Genomic DNA, 6,000 nt, shown 5'->3' on the forward strand with positions numbered 1-6,000 from the left:
GCACAAGAAGCTCAAAGAAGCTGGAAGCATCTACAAACTGGCTCCTATCCCAAGCTTATATATGGACAACAATCAACCTATATTAAGCAAACGAGCCAAACTCAACACCTGGAAGAACTATATATGCAATCTGTTCGGCACCAACAGAAAACCAGCAGAAATGCAACAACAAGTGCAGGAAGACAATCTCCACATACTAACATCTGAAGTGGAACATGCCATCCGAAGAGCAAAGCCAGGCAAGGCCTGTGGACCTGACCAGATTCACGTGGAACTGCTGAAGCAACTAGACTACAACAACATCCAGCAACTAACGAAATGGTTCAATCAAATCTACAACAACAATGTTATACCATCCGACTGGCTTCAATCAATCTTTGTGGCCCTACCAAAAAAGGCTACCAGCCGAAAATGTGAAGACTACAGGCTGATCAGTCTAATGAGCCAGGTGCTAAAAGTCTTCCTCAAGGTGATTCAGCAAAGAATACGATGCAAATGAGAAAACACACTAAGAAACACACAGTTTGGCTTCTGCAGGGGACTAGGCACCAGAGAGGCAATTTTCTGCTTACAAATATTGCTACAGAGGTGCTATGAACACCAAAAAGAAGTATACATATGTTTTATTGACTATGAGAAAGCCTTTGACTCAGTAGACCATGACCTCCTAATTGATCAACTGAGAAAACTTGGACTCGAAAACAACGATATCAACTTTATTGCAACTCTCTACTGGAATCAAACAGCCCGGCTCCACTATGACAACGACCTGACAGACCCAATACCAATACAAAAAGGCGTCCGGCAAGGCTGCCCATTATCTCCCATTCTTTTCAACATCTATTCGGAAATGATTTTTGACCAAACACTGGCCGACAAGAACATCGGCATAAAAGTTAACAGACAATACATCAATAACTTAAGATATGCCGACGACACAGCACTAATAGCAAATTCCGAAAAAGATTTACAGACCATCTTGAATGAAGTGGACACGGGAAGCCAAGCATGGGGGCTACAAATCAACAAAAAGAAAACAAAGGTGATGAAGGTCAGCAGGACTCCAAGCGAAATCACGATCAAATTAAAAAACGAAAAGTTGGAGCAAGTACACCGCTTCAAGTATCTCGGAGTACTCATTGATGACCAGCTGAACCACGAGGCTGAAATCAAGAGCAGAATCGAACAAGCCAGGCACGCATTCACCAAATGGAAAACACTCCTTACCGACAGAAGCTTGAACATCATGCTCAAATTACGCACATTGAAATGCTACATCTGGCCAATCCTGCTCTATGGTGTAGAAACATGGACTCTAACATCAGCCACTACAAAAAAGCTACAGGCCTTTGAAATGTGGCTCTACCGAAGAATGCTGAAAATCCTGTGGACAGCCAAAATAACCAATGCACAGGTCCTGCAGAACATGCACAGGACCTGATCAGAACCATCATCAGCAGGAAATGCAAATGCCTAGACCACATCACTAGGAACCACCAAAAATACCATCTACTTACTGCCTCTCATTCTGGAGGGCAGGATTGAAGGCAAGAAACATCCAGGCAGACTGAAAATGGCCTGGCTAGACAACATCAACACCTGGCTTCACATGACAACAGAACAAATTCTACACACAGTGCAAGACAGAGAACTATATCAATATGAAGTTGCAAACGCCATTCGGCAGCATTAAAGAAGAAGAAAGCCAAATAAGTCCAAAATGCATTTTGAACTTGTGTTAATGGTGATTATATTAATGTAATTTAAAAGACTATTACTGGTTAATAAAATCTTCATAGTAAATTGTGTCAATGTGATAAGCTCTACAGAAGATTTGTGTGTGATAACACAAAAATTGTATTATTATTTCTTAATAAATAGCTGAGCAAAAAGAATCAATTATTTGGCATGTCTGGCCAAAATATAAGAAATGTATTTGAGTGTTTTTAAATAGAAAGAATGCAAAGGAAACTTCAGAGCAGAATATTTTGTAAAAGATTGCTCGTAGACATTTGGTCTTTTTAGTTTTTTTAATTAAACATGCAAAAAATTAATGGGGCATGCAGTGTGATCCAAATACACTGGAAAATAGTTGATACAATGACTTTTCTCATGTTTTATGAGTTTTTAGCTGTCTAAAGTAAAGTGGAAAACAGTTGATTTTTAGTACTGTTTTGAAAAATAGTCCTGGATTTTTCACTTTTAAATTTTTCATAATTTTTGAGGATCTTCAAAATGCCAAATGGACTGATTTTAGACAGCTATATCTTGCAAAAAGTCACATGTGGTTCCTTTGACTTTTTCATCCTACAAATAAGGTCTCAACTGCCTCATTCATAGCTGCATTTTTATTCATTCCTGATAGATATATATAAATACTTAAGGATGAAATTGTATGTTTGCCTTTTTTTTCCTTAGATATAATTATTTTGAAAATGCTGTATTCTTAACAAAATATCTGCATTCCAAAATGACAAAGCAATTTAGATTTAAAAAAAAAAGCACACAAATAAATTGGAGGAAAAAATTTCGTAAATAAAAGAAATATTTCATTCATTGCACTATAATAATCTCTACTGCATGCATACATGCCATGTCGCATTTTGGTAAGAAGGAAACAAAGCCACTGGCACACAGGGTAGGGTTGTTCCAAGCCTTTCTATAAAAGGTACTAAAAAGAGCACTAGATAACAAAAAATGGTACTAAGTTTTCTCTAAAAAATCTATTAGTAATGTGCGACAGTATTTTTAAAAAAATCGATATTAATATTGATAATATGACATAAGTATGTGCAGAATCAATACATTAAGTCAAAATGATCTATTGACTCATGGAGGCATTACTTTGACTGTAAACTGCTGAATGTATGTATATATTATGTAAGCAGATCAAAAAGTAAGTTGCACTAACTCGCCGCAAGAGCACACTGTGTGTCATAATCTTGGGCAATGCGGAGAAAGGGACAGTAATTGCTCAGATGTCCGATAGGAAGGTTGGTGTGGTTTCCCGTCTTGTTGTGTGTGGATAACAGGCTAGGATCAATGGAACGTCAACTGGATGTTCACTCCACATTGGAGGTGCGTGCAACAATCAATTTCTATGGGCCAAACCGATTAATTGCATGGACATTCATCATGAAATCACTGCTGTATATGGTGAGCATGCAATTTCTCGGCAAGATATTGTAAAGTGGTGTCAACAATTTGAAGCCGGACGCACGGATGAGTATCGCGAAGGCAGGCCCGTAATGTCCAGTACCATTGCAAATGTTGACTGTGTGGATGCGGATCATTAGAGAGAATCGCCGCATAAAAGTGCAGGAAATTGCCAGCATGCTGAACATTTCGTATGGCAGTGTGTTCTCCATTGTTCACAAGGACCTTGGATTTTGTAAACTGTGTCAAAGAAGATGGGTCCCACGTCTTCTCACCGATGATCACAAGGGACGTTTCCAATCCTCACTGGCATTTTTGCAACGGTATTCTGCAAAGGGCAACGAGTTTCTGCAGCGAATCATCACAGGAGATGAAACATGGGTCCACCACTTCACCCCCGAAATGAAGAGAACATCGATGAAATGGGTGCAGACCTCATCACCACAATGAAAGAAGGACAAGGTCCAACCTTCAGCAAGAAAGGTTATGGCGACAGTGTTCTTTGACATGGAGGGTATGGTGCACATGGAATTTATGCTGAAAGGCACGACAATTAACTCAGCTTCATATTGCCAAATGTTGAACTGGTTGCGTAAAGCAATTAAAGAAAAGCGCTGGGGAAAATTGAGCGCCAGTGTGATTTTGATGCACAATAACGCAACACCTCACAAGGCCCACCAAATGTGTGAACTGCTGCAGCGATTCAACATCCTCCATACAGTCCCAACTTAGCGCCATGTGATTTTCATGTTTTCCGGTCACCTCAAAAAAGATCTTGGTGGACAACGATTCCGAAACGATGAGGAGGTGAAAGCAGCTGTCTCCGGGTGGTTACATAGTGCTGGAGGAGATTTCTATGCATCCAGAATCAAAAAGTTGGTTGTCCATTTGGAGAAATGTTTAGAGTCTCTTGGGAACTATGTGGAAAAGTGAACTTACATTGTATGCTGTCATAGCCATGTTGCTTTTGTATAGGTGGTTTAATAAATGGTCATAACTTGGTAGTGCAACTTACTTTTTGATCTGCCCTTGTATATATTATTTAAATATTTATTTATAAATAATAAATTTATAATTTTTGAAATTTCTATTTATTAAAATATATAGTGTGTTACATGTAATATACAAAATTCATATATTACTATGTGGAGACAGGAGGTGGAGACTCCACTCCACAGTGGAGTGCGATCCAAAACATTACACTAATATCAATGTTCAGTGTTACCGACCTTATCGGTGTTCGTGTGCCTCTAGTGATCACTTTGAGCACTACCAATTGTTTAGCATTGGAACTGTTAGAGGTTAAAGCCTAAAAAATCTATTTACTGCCACAGTAAAGTAAAAAAAACATAAAATAAAAATGAATTTTTTGAAAGGTACTAAATTGAAAGGAAAGGTATTAGGATTTCACAAATGGTACCAGGAAAATGGTGTTGGGTATCTTGATAGTGAGACAAGTAAAAAGGTACTAGATTAGAACAAAAGTACTAGGCGGAACAATGCTGTCTCGAGGTCTCACAATCGCATCTGGCTGCACCATACTGAGCCCGGACGAATAGTCACATCAAACCCAAACACGTCACGTCGCACGGGCTTGGCATTGTCCAAATACAGAGATTTACAGATCAGTCTTCAAATATCGAAAAGGAAAACACTTTTCAAGGGACGCCAGAACTTAGAAAAGAAGGGCAATCGGTCACCTTATTAATAATCAGTTATAACAAGAGACATTGAAAGAGAAAGAAGAAGGGATTTTTATCAGGTTCAGAGAAAACTTAGGAATCCATAGTGATTACTATAACTATAAATTAATTATATTTTTATCATCAAAAAATAAAACTATTAATGAAGAAACATTCAACATATTTCATAAATAAATAAACAACAAATGGACCCACATACTCCAGGTCCCATACAAGCTCTCAATGGCCCCAATTATACATAACACATGATAATTAATACTTTAAGTATAAGAAATGCAAACAGAATATTAACAAATATACATTAGATAGCAATTCATTTGTAAATTATTAAATGGCATTTGATAATCCATAGAAAATAATCAATAATCTTCATTAATAAACATTTAACCTTTGACACACTATCTCAGAAATGTACATTTAAGAAGAATTCTCAGATTTATTTTTCTAAGAGAAAATTCATTGGTTTGACGTAAAACTTAAAAAGATAAATACGAACTGCGTTTTCTCCAATAATTACTCTACTATAAGAAAAATCGATGATATTACGAAATAACTAAAAATTTCATTGGCTGCCGTAGCGATTCTGTCAATATTCAGACCAATCGTATTTGCGTTTATAAACAAAGTTGTGATTAAATTGCGTTTAACGTTCTAACTTAATTACGCATTTACCATCATTCTCTTTTTAAATTTCTAACGGTGTATTTGAATGAGATACTTTAAATTTACCTAATAACTTGAAAAAATCCTATGTTGAGTATAAACTAGTCGAAATGGAAAAGATTCGTTAATAAATAAGAATTCGTCCTAAACAGTCGGCCATCTTACTTATTAAAATCTCGCAGCCAAATCCAGAAATTAATAATTTTGTCATGGCATAAAACGTCGTTAATACTAATTCTACAATCGATTAAAATAACTTGATATAAAAAAAAAAACAGATTTCAATCAAATACTAACGTGTATGTTTATCTACGACAGACCACATTTTATCGAATACAATTCCGCCATTTGCCGTCGCTGCGATGTTTACTTTTCCATTTTCTCACACAAGCGTAATCAAATATGTAATTTTGTAACACAAAAATATCATTTTTTTACTACGGAAATAAATATGCAATTGGCTTTTAGAGATTATAAA

At 36.7% G+C, this 6,000-nt stretch overlaps 1 protein-coding gene across 1 annotated transcript in view; it reads right to left on the reverse strand.

Moving 5' to 3' along the window:
• LOC136982483 (arginine-glutamic acid dipeptide repeats protein-like) overlaps positions 1-5,739 on the reverse strand; it is a 47,614-nt gene extending 41,875 nt beyond the window's left edge. The window contains 1 exon segment of the mRNA XM_067278977.1: positions 5,589-5,739. The gene's annotated coding sequence lies outside the window, so the exon portion shown is untranslated.
• Positions 5,740-6,000: the final 261 nt, after the last annotated feature.

The sequence above is a fragment of the Centruroides vittatus genome, unplaced genomic scaffold (assembly GCF_030686945.1).
Source record: "Centruroides vittatus isolate TY-2023 unplaced genomic scaffold, ASM3068694v2 contig_846, whole genome shotgun sequence".
NCBI classification, from domain to species: Eukaryota; Metazoa; Arthropoda; class Arachnida; order Scorpiones; family Buthidae; genus Centruroides; species Centruroides vittatus.